Source organism: Haliotis rufescens, unplaced genomic scaffold (genome assembly GCF_023055435.1).
Source record: "Haliotis rufescens isolate VD_foot unplaced genomic scaffold, xgHalRufe1.0.p SCAF_13, whole genome shotgun sequence".
In the NCBI taxonomy this organism is placed as follows: domain Eukaryota; kingdom Metazoa; phylum Mollusca; class Gastropoda; order Lepetellida; family Haliotidae; genus Haliotis; species Haliotis rufescens.
The window spans coordinates 21,851,981-21,868,940 of NW_025963813.1; positions in this window are offsets into that span (position 1 = coordinate 21,851,981).

The following is a 16,960-nucleotide window of genomic DNA, read 5'->3' on the forward strand; positions in this document are numbered from 1 at the left end:
CCTACAACGCCTTAATTCTTTCAACGTTGATTTTCGACAACATATACATCTAAAGTGAGTAATAAAAGAATACTTCACTTGTCCCCATCAGATAACGATTGTACTACAACTAACTTTCGCAGTTTGACACGTTTGGAAATGCACTCTCCATAAAAACGGTATCTAAAAAGGACTTACTTCTTTATGTCAGACGATACTTGCTTCCTCGACAAAGGAAATCGCATACTAAAAATACATGGTGTCGGAAGTAACACACATTTACTGCACATATGAACACTTTATAACTGATGACATATTGTAAACAGGACAACAGAGACATGTGTACAATGTGAAGGCATTTTTATCACGTGTATCAACCATCAGAGTCAAATACTGCCCGGTACCCCTGCCCGTTGACGAAACGAGATTATGGGTCACACGATGCAGACTGCTAGCTCATTAGGCATGTAGTGCATGCTGCAAGCTGTCACGGTGTCTGTGGTTCAGGGTGATGCTGTCGTCCCATGGGTGTTCTATCTGGTTCAAACCCGCCCACGGGAGGATCTGTATGTTATACCTGCAGCATAGCGTGGTGATAGGAGGCGTCCCAGGTTCCCAATGGGCACGGCCACTAGAATTTCATCACAAAAGCATTGGGGGGATGTTCTTCTTCCGGTGTGGGAGACTGCCGCCCAATAATTCGCCAAATGTCTAGACATCCAGTATACATATATACTCAATGGCGACGTCGATACACCCTGTCTGTCCCAGCTCGATGCAACATAAATGTTGACTCGTCTCTGGACCGAACTGGTTTCCATCGCTGTTTAGAGACTATACTGCATGCTCGCCACGATTGACGTCGCAGTAGGCGATGTTGCAGCATCAAAACACCACATCTGACAGGTCGTCTGGCTCTGGATACCTGCCTCACGAAGGCGGTTCCGTACTGTTTGATCAGAGATTGTCGTTACGCTACGTTTGCAGACAGGCTATGTTAAACTTTAACTGTTGCGAGTGACGTGACGTGAATCGCTGTAAGCAAGTGTGTGGTGTGAGACGGATTTGGTTACGTGACGTACCATGCAGGTGTTACCAATACCAAAGTCAGCAGATGGGGTTCTTGGACTCGATGAATAAAGCAAATGCCCTTTTCTGAGTCGACTGCGACTTCCAGGCTTCTCGTCGTCAGACGGTATTAGTCGTCCTGGCCTGATTTCGTGACCATGCCAACAATGTTTTAGCAACGGAAAACTTTCAATTTTATGGACCTATTTGATCATGATGTTAACGTGCAGAACATGAAAGTGCATCGATCCAGTGTTTCCATGTCGTGTTATATTTTCATTGTGTCGTTTTGGTTTTACGTATTTAGTCGTTGCAGGGATTTAATGATTCCAACAATGACGTTATTATTTTGTCTTAATCAATGCATTTCGTTTTTAGGAGCATACATCATATATCCCGCTGTGGAAAATTAATTGACATGAATCCAAATAACATTGACTGTAATATTTCCCGTGTCCTTCAGGTTAAATCCTGCAAAGAAAATAGTAGCAATGTTTAAAGACACTTAACGGAAAAGTTTCTATTTATATTGTATTACGGAAACTCATTTTCTTTACTCCTTGATTGAAAACAAGTATAGTGAACATTTCCGAAACACTGAACTTAAAATGTAAGGGATATACTTATAACAAATGCACATATATACTCCTTAGTTCTCTTACTTGGAACAAACACATGATGTGACCTTGATCTTTAGCGATGTTTGGAATACAATACTAATTGAAGATAGACACAATGAAATGGAGCGAACCCATATCATCGATGGAGATACTGACGAGATTTCCGTTCCCTCGTAAGAACTGTAATAACTGATGGGGGATCAATAGCTCACAAATTTATTACATTCATTAGGACGTGTGCGTATTCGCCTCGTGTCTCGAAGATAATAGATCCACCTCAATTACTGTACTTGTTCTCGCTGTGTATTAGCCGTCTCTCTGTAATCACATGATTTCATGTTTCGAATGTATTTATCCCAACCTGAGATAATATTATTACTTTAATAAATTGATCAACACAATTACATTTTGATGGACAATTTTAAAGCGAATTTTAAAAAAGAAATCTTATATTGCAACTTATAAAACAGCAGGTTGCTGGAGAATTGTTTTCACCGCAATTCGATATTCAACCACAATGCGACGCTTCGCTACATTGTTTGATATGTCTAGCTGGCAGTCAATTCACCCAACACAGTCACTCTGTGGAATATAGCACACTTGTTGTACTGGTATGCATATTGTGGATATACACTGAAAAGCTGCAATGAAGTAGCCGAACGTATTCAGGAGCATTTAGCTCGACCACGTTGGATACATTTTCTAGTAGTCAGGTTGCGGCCCAGCACGTGGCTCAGCACAGCTCCTGACGGTGTTAAGATGTTGTATGTGACACAAACAGGCTCGACCACCACGTGCAGATAAGTGACTTTTTCAATCATTTCCAATGGCGGTATACAAGTCACACTACATAGTGTTTGATTGTCATTTAGAAGTTGACAACATAAAACATATTGGTAGCAACTTCTCCAGGTGCATGGCTCCAGGTGCAGGTGCATGGCTGAACGAGAACATGTATATATATATGCATGCAGTTGAATGTTTACACAGGAAAAGATTATGCACACGGGAAATAAAGTGACAGAGAAGCCAAAGGATAACAAGGGGGAACCTTATGGAAACAAAAATGATACACGGTGTCTCTCATAGGGTAAGGCTAATTATCGACAGCACAGTTGACTACATACTTGGCAGCAAGATGCCACGATCACTTTTGATAGCTGGCTTGTTTCTTTAAATATATCTATGGTCAATTGTTGTTGGGGGGGGGGGGGGGGGGGGGGGGCACGAGTGGCTTTGTCGTCTAAGGCGCCGCGATTCGCTGTGCAGAGTTGCGTCCCTTGGGCACGCCAGAAACCTATGATTGTAGGTTCGAATCCAGGTTCGCCCGATTATGTTTCAAGGTTTGTCAGCTCCATACCCGTACTCTAGGGTTTCACCGATGTGGGAAACGTCTGAGACCTACATCCCTTCGGGCTTTCCTCCCACATTAAGACGACACGTCGCGACTGGAATACTGTTAAAAGTGGAGTAAACCCGACTCACTCACTCTGATTCCGGGGACTCGGGATGGGGCGCAATGTCTCTCTGATCTCTCTACGCCAGTAGGAACAATAAAAAGTGTTTTATCTGTAACGTTGCATGTCTTCGCATCACAATATATTGGGCACGGGCATACTAGTAGTCTTTTATGATATATACATATCACAAAACACTTTGTATGGTCTGCTTAATCAGTATGTTCGCATCAGGGGGAATAATTTGGACAGATTTCACAGAACGTTAGTTGCCAATATGTTGCGGTTAGAGACTCAACATAACTACCGTGATCCATCGCTATATGGCTGCAATATTGCCGATGCGATGAAAAATCATAACTCACTCACTCACTTACTATCGTGAGTGAGTGAGTGGGTTGGGTTTAACGCCGCTTTTAACATTATTCCAGTTATATCACGGCGTTAACTATCGTGACATATGCACTGCCTATATATAGAGTGTACCGGGAGAACCGACAACATGTAAACATGGCGGCGTTCCAGGGCCTACTGACGTAAGTACTAGTATGTGTCAACGCCAATTATCACTACATATTCCACATACTGGCACAAACTTGAACTACGCAACATCAGCTGGAAATTTGTTCATGTAACGGACATAGAGATGCTGCGTGCCAACTGATGATAGACGCTCGTATACACTGACCTGCGTCTGTGAAGAGCGGTATGGAGCAGGCACGACAATTCATGAACAAGGGCATGATCAGTATTTTTGACCATTATGTAATGTAGGTTACAAAGTGGCAGCGAAGTGACATCGAGCGAACTTAACGTCTTAAACCGCAAAAACTGCTCAGGATGGGTGATCGATAAATTGTATGAGAAAAATACAATTTGTGTTGGAGAGGCACTGGAAGAATACTTATCACAGGAAGAAGGCAGAATTGTAATGAACACATCACGCGTCTTAGGCGAAAAGTTTACATTATTCAAGGAACTGTATGGTACTTTAAAATGAAAAAAGCCCATCGCATAGTGACCATCAGTCGATGCGGGCAGGCCACATCAAGCTCTGGTCGACAATCAATTAATCAATCAATCAATCATTTATTCGAAAATAATCACTCACAGAGGTACACGGATTGCATAATAGTGCAGTTAGCAGAGGCAACATGGGCTTACAACGTTATAGTTTCTTAGGTGTCTCATGGCAGCAGGTTTCTTGTTGGTGACGTTTATGATAATTAGGTTTGACATAGAGACATTTGTTTAAATAGTACTGTCGTTCGTCTACAAAATGTATACATTCAAATGAATAAAGAAACTCATCGCAAACTGAGAGTTTACACAACGCGAAGATTTCTCGTTACATTAATCCAAACAAAATTCAGCTACAGCTATTTATTACATTGTATAGCCCACCCAACTTTTTATCCATATACAATTTAAAAACAATATAATTCCCGTAACCTTATTTTGATTTATACCTGTTTGCATTTTGTTACCAAAATGCAAACAGGTATAAATCAAAATAAATAAATATAAATATAAATAATATGAATTAAGCATAATATTTTGCTGGCTATCACATATTCATCTTCAACATCATCCATTTTAACAGCTTTCCCCCTTTTATGAGAATTTATGGATAAAGGTATCTCATCAATACTTAATTCCATATTTAATTCATCAGGAGATAAATCGACACTATCAGGTAAACAACTGTCTTCATCAGCAATATCATAATTTAATTCACTGATTTAATACTCATGTAGACTTTCGATTGACACCTTATCTTTTAAGCATTTCTTAAAGTAATTCCAAAAGTGTTGAGGTTCCTCTTTTGCCATCTTCCTAAAACGGATTTAGTGTTTTTTCATGTGGTTGCTGTAGTGGTTCTTCGCAGTTTTCTCTCCTATATATAGTTTATCCCGTTCTAACTTAGTAATCTTATTTAAACATTTCGCTTTTCAAAAGTCTTTCTTCACTGAAGGCGGGGAATTATAAGGGTTAGTTTGTTTTTGACTGAAGGAGAGCGCCATTTTGGGTTCTCTACAAAAATTGGAGTCTGTAAAATGAGAGTGACTTAATCTGGACATGTTTCAACTAATCGCCTGTCACTGGCATGTTTCGTTAATAATAATATGGATAATCCACGCAATTGGTTCATTTTGTTTTTAAAAGAGCTAAAAATGCTTCCGGGAAATATATCTCCTTTCGCTTAAGTTAACCGGTCTATATTTTGTACGAATAAACCATTGCGCATTGAGCGATTATCTCCTTCAGCTGTAGGCGTACATGTATATGCTGTAAATCGGATGTTATTCAAGCTGTATTATTGAGAGTGAGTGATTATCTCCATTATCCGAAATGCTCTATTGCGGTCTACCTTTGCAATGTATCGTATGTTATTCAGGCAGCCAGCGAGTAAAGTTCCAGGGAGTAATTCAGGTTGAACATCTTTCTCCCTTCACACTGCTATTGCAACTTATTGTTCATCACGATTAAATACCAGGCTTCTATAAAGTATGATTTTGTTCAATAAACAACACATGTAAAACAACGGGTTTGATATGAGAAATTTGCAATCAGTTGTCTTCATAATCACATGTATGGTGTTTGCTGTGCATAGTTGAGCACAGTATTGTTTCAAGCATTTCGCTGTATGTAATATATGATTCATACCGTTTAAATCGGCGGTTTACGGTTCTGCATGGTTTATTGCTTTGACAGTGTTTATAACTTCCGACAGAGATTATACACCCGTTTGTGTTCTTTGCTTCTGGATACAAAGAAAGTCAACAGGATAGTCTTTAGTTTGCAATTATTTTCCCAAATAGTAATACGGTTGCATGACATATTCACGATGTTTGGGTTGAACACAGTAACATTCTTCTAATCATACTTCAAATCTAAACCGGAAGTATAGCATTTGAATAGTATTCCACTAATATCACGGCGTGTCAGTACACAACTGTAACAAATCTATCATACAACAAAGATTTATTTAGATGATATATCTATTGCGTAACATTTTATTAAGAAACAGTCTTAATATTAACAATATTACACTATCACAAAATATATGCACAGTAAGTGCAAAACACACTGACAGGTACACTCAACATACAAAGGAGATACATTATAACAATTTTATTTTAAAACAAGTGTATCATAATGATATGGAAACAATATGTGAATTGAGCGAAACTCTGGTAATTTTGACATACAAGGAATTTGTTTATAATTGCAGATATGATAACAGATCTTGGTAATTGATTCTGGATAACTGTTTGTAAGATTATCAAAAAGTATTCCTTTTAACAAAGTGTGTACCAAATTCTTTATCATAATTGAGGATTATTTGTAGAATAAGTCTCAATATTTATAGATAACTTGATAAGCCTGTATGTTCTTAACATGCTGTTGGATAATTGGGAATCCCTTAATGAATGCGTGAACGTATTTTTTACATTTGGACTGAGGTTTATTTACAGTGGATTCATTACATTTATTTGTGTTGACTATTTCGAAAGTTTGTTTTATTTAACCCAGCCAACATTTTGACCAGAAACATTGATATTTGCTGTCAAAACACGTTTAAGAATGACATTGGTTGTGTTTTCTATATAGGACTTGTAAGCACATATTTTTTTTTATATTATTGGGGCTAATAGTGGGTATATACCAAGTTCTGCCTGACAGGGCCATTTTTGGGTTTTCGTGCCTTCGTTTTCCTTGGGCTGACCATTTAAGGACACTGTTTCTTTTATTGTGCTTTCCGAAGATAACTACATTAATAACAACCAATTTGTACTTTACACCAATTCTCTCCTCCCATTGCTTACACTTCCTTCCTCTGCATATGGCACTATATGGCGGGGAACAATTGATGCTCTGCAGCAACCTCTACTTGTTATGAGTAAACTTATGTATGCCCCTCAGGGCGAATGTCTGTGACGCACTGTTTACACAATGTTCCGGGTGCCAATGTCCTTCACGTGTAGCACGTAGCATTCTTCCAATCGATGTCACTGTCATCAGGTTGACCTTTGACACAAAGTCTTTCTCCATAACTTGGTCAAAGCAGCGGGTCTTCAGTTGAGTATTTGAGAGTTGCGAAAATAGCAGAGGCATTGCATTCTGGGGTTTTTTCAATGACTATCACTGAAACAAACAATATGAGAAATCAAGAACATTTAGTTACGGATTCCATCACCTCACTGGAAATGATGGTATAATGGATTACACCACAGTCCGCATCCGTAAACTCTGACCATTTAACATGATCATTGATGTTGACCTACATAAATAAGACGTTGACCATGTTAGAATACCTCTCGTACGAAAGAAAACAATCTGTCAGCATCGAAGCAGTAATAATCAAATGATCAAGTTAAGACTCTTTTAGACCTGTTTTGTTGGCAACAGATGGGTTAATTACGAAAATATCGCTGAGTTGGCCAGTTCTTGGTTGTAGTCTCCAAATAATACAAGATTAGTTCTCATAGTACGAAAATGTAACATATCAGTTATAAAATTGTAAAATTTATCTTCTCTAGCAAATCGCGAAGAGGCGGATAGGACGTAAACAGTAGCCAGAAAATAGTCACTGTTCATGTTAAGTAGTTGTTCATCAACACGGATCCACATAGCAATATCACATTGTGTTGGGTTGACGGCCACATACCTAATACTGTCATTACAGACAAACATTCCCAATCCACCTGATGTCCTTCCTGTAGTCGGTCTATTTTGAAGTACAAGTTGATAACCTTCGACATTTATGCCATTGAATTTGTCAGTCCTTTTGCCTATTGTCGGCCCACAAAAGATGAGGAATTATACAATTCTCTAAATTCAGAATGCTTTAGCATGCCGCGTAGGCCACAAAGATTGACAGAATTAATTACAAAGTCTTTACTCGCATTACTACATCACTTTCACCGACAGAATACAGCTCCATGTTTATCGTGCACTGAATCTGTACATACATTACACCCGTGAAGATCCGGGGTAGAACAGGTCTTCAGATCCCATGCTGGCCGTAAAAGACGTCTATGCTTGTGGTGAGAGGCTACTAACGGGAACGGGTGGACTGGCTCGTTGGCTTGTGTGGTGCATATCATCGTATTCGATGCTCATGATGTCAATCACTGGATTGTCTGGTCCAGACTCGATAATATACAGACCGCCGTCATATAGTTGGAATATTGCTGAGTACGGCATTAATCAACACACAATACACAGGGATCCAGCCTGGGTATTCACATCTGAAGGCATAGACTCCAACCAGCGTTGCTCCATATAGGGTAGAGGGTTAATTCATTTGAAGTCATAGATCTCAGTGGCACATGAATCTTTTATTTTTAACTGCACTAATGTTAATTTACATAGTTCTACTTCACAAAGCTCTCCTCGTAGTTGAAGTACGTCGTTCTCTTTAACAGACTTCTCTTTCCCTCCACTCTAATTTGTTATTCATGAATTCTACACTTGTCTCTATGTCACATATCACATTTTTCACGCTTTTCAAAACTGCCCACCGTGTCGTCAAGTGTTTTCAGGTGAGCTGTCATTGCTGACAGCTCAGTGTTCACATTGTCAATCTTAGATACTTGTGACTTGACTGCAGCTAGTTCACGTAAAAGTTAGCTAACCAATGCCAGGCCTCCGGTTGGGTTCAAGTCAGCACATACAGGGGAGGTCCGGTACGTATATTCGCTCCATGTTGGTGGATGAACGGCTGGTACATATCTAGATATGTTTGTGGGAGAATAGGGAAGTATAGCCACCGGGATCTCCTTGAAAGCTTGTATGGCGGGCGCTGGAGGAGTTGTGGTTTTCACGTCATGCTTCGACAGTGCAGCGTCTGTCTGGGTTGGGGTTCGCTCCTCGCTGTCTGGGGTTGCTGATGGCGCTTTTCGTTCACGACGCTTCTTGTTAAGCCCTTGTGGTCTATTGACGCTCATAATGCATGCAGTGTCGTCAGAATGTCGTACAGCAACACTAGTGATACGACCAAACATATATGCTTGTTTGAAAATCGTTATAGAGAAATGCCACTATTCGTGTAGCTGATCACGCGCTTGATAAAGTACTGGCAACGTTATTGAAACATCACAGTCAATGAACAGATGTTGGAAATTATAAGTAAAGGGCGTCATTGATATTACAGCATATGAATGTCGTTTGAATACTAGTAACTGAAACAGCGCTCCAAGCCAAGTAACTCGATGTAACGGACAGGGAACTCGGCTCCTGTGACGACAGGGCTACACGTGCCTCCTCTAGTCAGCTTTAGAATTTCTGAAGACAACTCTTGCGTTTCATTCTTTTCTCTGTAATTCAAATATGGCCCTTAGAAGCATGAAACAACAATTACTCTGTATTTAGGTTAGATCCTGCTGTTGAAATGTTTTTTCTTGAAGCCATAATAAATTGTTGCAGGAAGAGATTAATTAAGTTTTCAAATGTTAACGTGTAGATTGTATCTGGAATATAAGTTGAAGAACAACAAATACTACACTGCGAGGTTTACATAGGAAGGGTATAAGCTGATTCATATCAAAGGCACAAAAAAGTCCATATTGATATTACTGTTAGTAAGTGCGTTCAATTCAATTATGTCATTTCAAATAACTCAGGTGTTTCTAACTCACTGTTGCGATTTTCGTGATTATTCGCATAGTGAATCTGATTCATGTTTGTGTACATGTATTTCATGGTTGTTTTACTGATAAGAAAATACTTGATCAATGTACGACTTAGAGATTTTTCTAATTCAACGTGCAAGTTAGATGAGCAAGCATAGATAAAGCTATGACGAGGACATACAAATGGTACCAGATTTGTTACAGATAATACTCAAACAAACAACAGCAACAATTTAATGACGTAATCCTATTCTTAGAATTTTTCAGAAATTGAAGTTATGCATATAAATATATATATCGGTAGAACATCGATATTTGAATGTGAAAAGAATGTCTCAGTCCATAATCCAAGGACACTATATTCATTTTACTGCTAAACTAAATACATCTTGAATCAATATATCAAATATGCAGGCATGAGGAAAATAACCAGACCTTTGAACTGAGATGCATCCTTTAAAAGACGCACACATGACTTTGCCTAAAATGTACTGGAACTCTAATGAGTAACCCTGCGCTTTGTTTCACGAATAGCCACTTTCTTATGAAGTTGTGAAGCAGAACTAATATCTGGTCCCGAATGTCACCCTAGCTTCAGTGCGTTGGGAAATAGTGTCCGATAGTTTACTCATGATCGTGATCTAAATGATTTACTGATATTATAAAGGCGGAGTGCGCAAAACGGACTATAAACAAGAATCGAAGGAAATGCTATATTCTTAATGTGTACGCGAAACCATTCATCGCTATTCAATTAGTTCCGGCAATTGGGGCTTTCCTTAATATGCTTGGAGACTTTACAGGAGAGAAGGCAGGAAACGAGGTCTTCTACACATGTAGCGACGAGGCCCATAGGAATATAGATTTTCTCATATGGACAATAGCGCCGTTTACAAAAAAAAAGTAATTTTCGTTGTAATTTCGATGACATTTTAAATTAAAATGGTCAAAAAATAACTGAAACGTTTTAGACTACTCTGTAAACTATAACGCTTTGCACTTGAAAACCCGTTTCAACAGCTTTTAAAATCAATAAAGAGCTGCCTTTATGAAGATGTAATTGAATTCTCAGAAGACTATAACACACTTTCTTAGATACGCCTGGTAAGAGGTACAATTGGTTCTAATGAACCAGACCTGTCAGTAACCAGGATCTCAAAAATAGGGTCGACAAAAACCCGACTTAGTAATTTCAAAAGATGTTTCCTTAAAGTGGGTTTCCTTCATCAAGTTAGACACATGATATGCAATGATTAGTTTGACAACCACTTTGATTAAACTGCGATTTGGTAATGTGCTAAAGAAGAAGGAAAACGACTAATGACCTAAGTAATGATAAATACACTGCCGGGCAAAAGAAAGTGTGCACCCATGTTTGATGGTGGTCACAGATGAAACAAACAAGAAATGGTTATTCCATGGCGTTGTATTTGATTCGGGTATATATATCACAGGCGATATCACAGACATGATGTCAATAAGTATCAAGGAACATGAGGGGGGCCCAATTACATAGTAATATGCAGAGTGAAGTCTGACTTGTCGAGCGTATACTTTCTTTTGCCCGGCGTTTTTGTAATTGCTGATATTATCAGTCATAGTAAAAGTAATATTGTCATCAAATATCATAAATACCGACTGTTAACACGAAGCAATAATATCAATACCGACTGATAACACGGAGCAATAATATCATCAATACCAACTGATAACACGAAGCAATAATATCACCAATAGCGACTGATAACACGAAGCAATAAGATCAATACCGACTGATAACACGTAACAATAAGATCAATACCGACTGATGAAACGAAGCAATAAAATCATCAATACCGACTGATAACACGAAGCAATAAAATCACCAATACCGACTGATAACACGAAGCAATAATATCACCAATAGCGACTGTTAACACGAAGCAATAAAATCACCAATACCGACTGATAACACGAAGCAATAATGTCACCAATACCGACTGATAGTTCGAAGTTAAATAATAATAATATGATCAGTAGTGACCGAAACGGGCTTCCCACATTGTACCCATGTGAGGAATCGAAGCCATGTCATCAGCGTTACGAGCAAAAGTTTCAACCCCGAGGCTACCGCAACAGTGACTGATAATTTGAAGTGGCAATATCCATAGTGATTGATAACAGAAATAATGGTATCATCAATGGGGACCAAGAACATTAATATTAATATCATCATAAGTGACTGATAACACAAGTTACTGTAATATTATGATCAATAAGGAAGGATTTTTACAAGCTTCGATAAATGCACAAACTCATTGAAAATTGTGTTAGTGTTACACAGTTAATCGTCCAAGCTCGTTTTGTTCAAGTATACATGCGTTCACAGGCGAACGGGAACACATGCTCTTACTATCCTTGTCACACAGAGATCAAACTTTCTCTGAGCATGTAATGTCATATACTTTTATACAATTAGGATAAATAAAATAAACATAAAATGGAACATATCGTGGACAGTTTATTCACCAGAAATAAAGAAAAAGGCAATGCAAATATATGTAGAGCTTTATGCAGCCTCTTGTACATAAATGAATGAAAGAAAAAAACTCTCAACTGAGTCTATTTCCACATGTCAAGTGCCAAATCAAGGATCCCAGATTTTCCCGTACGAGCAGATTACGGTTACTGTGCGATGAAACGACAGGCTGTCCAGAGACTGTCTGATGGAATAATGTATGGTGTTATCAGATTTCTCCTTTGGAAGGATTATTTAATTAATGGGTTGATTGTTTATGAGCGTAGTGCTACTGCAGCCCGATACATGGAGTCCCCAATACAATGACATTGATTTACATGTTGCAAGTAGGTGTATTGACGAGGGATCCAGAGGACCTTTGAGAAAGTCGTTTCTGAGTTTATCCAAGTACGAACACTGAGACTCAATTTTGCTTCTAGGTCAGTCAATCAAACTCACAGCAAAACTGATAACACACGCAGTCTTTGTAATTGTAATGCAGGGAGTCGTCCCATGTTTCTTGGAGATACGAAAATTGCAAAATCCATACTTTCGTTGTCTCATATCCTAGAAAAAGATTACAATGATAATTCCTGATTACATCACTGAAGTAAAATGTCTACTTAACGATAAAGTTGAAATTTTACAGACGAAAACGTGCGAAATATACAGTTTGCATCAGTTGTTCAGTGACAGAAAGTCTCGTGTGGTTTTTTTTTAAATCCATGCGTGGATAACGTTTCTAGTTTTGATTATATCAAAACATTTGTTTCGAACTAGATTCAACATTTGGATTTATTGTGAACAAACAGGACCGTGTGCAAAGAAAATGTCCTATAACAGGGTAATGAGAAGGCGTTACGCTACTGTCAATATTCCACACATATCGTGCTTGACTGTGGGCCTTGCTTGGCGGCAGTGCTTGTAAATCGATTGCAGTTAAGCAACGATGATGGTGGAATAATGTATTTGGTTGTGTGACCGCTCTCGGAATGCTTTACTCCTAAGAGTTTCTACGACTTCGTACATTCCCCACAGGTTATACACACACATGATATGTCTATTTAGGCAAGTGACAACGTTCAAAATGTATTTCGATCACCCAGCTGCGAATACGTGGATAACGATTTATGTACGTTTTGACAAATACACCTTCGATCTTTATCAAAATATCATCGGTCTCGTGTTCCAGATTTTGAAACTCGATCGCGTAATCCAGGTTTATATGTGTCTACGTTTAACGAAATACAACTATTACCAGTATATGAATGGCGTATAAAACTAATCCTTGCTTAGAAATAATGTGTACTTTTTCATACTGATTATTCACAAATGTTAATTAACTCATGTCTCAAGTTGGCTAAATATATTTATCTGAAATAAACATGATATAAACAGACATATAACGTAGCTGAATGCATGCGGATTAAATAACTTTTCATACCTCATTTAAAGCCCCCATGGAATACACAGTTGGAGAGCTATTTGTCTGCATGGTTATATGATAGTATGGAGTCCATGTTGTGCTACAAAACGTGAGTGAATGTGAATGACGATATCTGACCTTCAAGTGCGATACCAAGTGGCCCTTATAGTTCTTATTTTATTTTCAATTTATTATTTATAGATATATAAAAAACGAAGTATTCAGCGTTTCATTTTTCAAAACAGGGCTTCAAACGCTGCACTACAGAAAATGTGATGATAAAGATATGGTAAATATGGAAAGCTGGTTTCCAAACGAAACACGGACAAGTGACGGGTAGGATGTAATAGTAAAGTGAATAAAAACCTTTCAGCACCTAACGAAAAGTTTATATGTTTGTTGTCCTACGCTGCAGTCTAATATTGTAAATAACCTGTAATTAGGTAATTAATGAGGCATCTAAGTAGTTCCCGTGGTCGCTCGTCCAGCTGTCTAACCAATCACCGTAATCCAGTAAATAAGGCATAACGTTTGTTTGGAGTCTCCTTACCAAATATAGTCCAGTGTCCCGCACACCTACACAATGATACAAGTCAAAGCATGAATACAGTTTACTAGACACATTATGGACTCATTTTGATAAGGGGTGTGCACGAACTTCTTTCTGAGTAACAGTTTCTAAAACAAATTCAGCCGCCCACTAAATAAAGTAAGCTGTCCTATATCCGGGAAAAAAACAAGTCGCAGAAGCCTACAATCACAGTTATGGGAACTGATACCCAGACCGACCTCGTATAATGTATTCGTAATTTCTATTTCCAATGTTGCCTGAACACCTGCAAAAAGGCCTCAGCTACGCCCTTGACGTTCGGTATATAGACTAGTTTCACAATGGTGACACTTGTCAGAAGAAAGCTAATATATCGTATATATATTTATTGCGTATATGTATTTATGTGTGTATGCTTGCACATCAACAGCATTACTTGGGTAATCAAAGCCGGAACATTTTCTTCCGACAATAAGGGGAAACACATATCCAATTTAGTTTCATGGATTGGCTTAAAAAAATTAAGATGACATGCCCTTTGGATAAGACAAGATAAAGTATTGAATGTAAATCTTAACATGTGCTCGAAAATATTAGTTATATGTCATTTAGTTATAGTGACCTACGCAGTAATTATATACTACACACAAATATTATGGGAACACCAAAATATTCTGTTATAAAGGGGAACATTTAATGACATGTGATCGTATCATTACAATTGTGCATTAGCAGATTATCAAGCTTCAAAACAAAAACATTTACAGGTAGCTGTCATTGAAAAGCACACACAAACGAGTCAAATAAGAAATTGGGGGTCAAAAATGGAAATCACAATGTCAATAGCGAGTGTGTCCTCCACGTTGATTGATGCTTTCGGTGCATCTTCGCCTCATGGATCTTGCAAGGGTGCGAAGGGTAGCCTGTGGAATCGCCTGCCATTCCATTTGGAGCCACTGGACCAGAACCTGAAGAGCTGGTGGAACTCCATGATTGTCCCTGACACGTCGTCCCAGAACATCCCAAAGAAGCTCAATTGGAGCCAAATCCGGTGAATATGCTGGCCACTGCATCACAGTCACATTGTTCTGTTGCAGGAAGTCTCTAACGACTCTAGCCTGATGTGGTCTGGCTTTGTCATCTTGCAGGATTGCTCCTGGACCAATGTTGTTCAACTGTGGTAGGACAAGAGGGCGCAAAATCTCGTCACGATACCTCACTCCATTCAAATTGCCTGGAACAAGATAGAGAGGTGTTCGGTGATGCAAACTGAAGCCTCCCCATACCATCACAGAGCTACCGCCAAACCTGTTTCTTTCTCGTACAGTGGCATCATCATAACGTTCTCCAGGACGTCTCATAACCCTTACCCTTCCATCATTAATGCTCAAGACAAAAACGGGACTCGTCAGTGAAGAGAACTCTGGACCATTGTTGATTATCCCATCTCAAATGTGCCCTGACCCAGGCAAGTCTTGCAGCTCGGTGATGAGGACGAAGATGAGGACGTACAGCTGGACGACGTGACCTTAAATGAGCAGCTCTGAGGCGGTTCCTGATGGTCGATACGCTTACGTTGGTGTGTGTTGCTTCTCGGAGTTGCAGTCTCAAAGCACTGGCTGTTGTGAACCGGTTCCGAAGGGCTTGCAGCACAACGTATCGGTCATCTGCACTAGATGTTACTCTGGATCTACCAGAACGCGGTCTGTCCTGCACTCTCCCTGTCTGGAACCGTTCCCTCACTCTGTGAATGACAGACGGTGACACTTGAAGACGAGGGGCAACATTCCTTATGGATGCACCATCTTGTAGCCACGCTATGGCCCTACTCCTGTCGTGAATGCTTAACGGTCTTCGCTTGGGTATGTTTATGGAAATGTGTAACTTCACAGTGTCTGAAGCTTCTTTATAAAGAAAATTGCCACCAACTGCATTGGAATTCTGACTTTCACGGGCACTAGGTTGTTGTGTTTCGGCGTTTGAATCTGACATGGAGAGGGAGTCTTTCTGCACCCAAGTTTTCCCTGTTTTAGCATTTAATCAATTTGATCAAATTCTTAAAAGAATGAAGCACTTGCAAAAATGCATGACTCAACACGTCATTTAAAGTGCCCTCAATGCACACAAAAAGTTGCGTTTACTGAAGTTCATAAATGACCAAGCCACGTTAAGTTTATCATATGATACTGATTAAAGTTCATTCATAACATATTCCGCTGAACATATAGGTCCAAAAGTGAATGAAACAAGGGTAAAAATTCGACTCTCATTTCCTGCTATCTCGGAAACACCCAACAGTTAAGGAACATTCCGATAAAACGTGATATGACGTGATGAACTATTGCAGACGATGCACATTTGTAATTGCATGGGAAGACGGGGAAATCGCTCTTTAATGTTATGTAACATAATTATGGTAACATAAGAATACAGTAAAAATAGATTCCTACTGCAATGGTTCTTTCCGGAACCTATGACTATTATTGTTCACGTATACAAATTATCAAGTTTGAAGGAAAATTGTTTCGGAGTTTTGTGATCAGCCTTGTCTTATAATTTTTTTTACAGTTTACAATCAATATCGCATATATACACATTGATACTTATACATAATAAATCATCAGAAGTATTTGTATTGGCGACAAACGTTGGGTTAAGTATTCTCCAATCATCACGGCAGAGAACACTAGACGGATTTTTTCTCATGTTACTCGTACCATGTCGG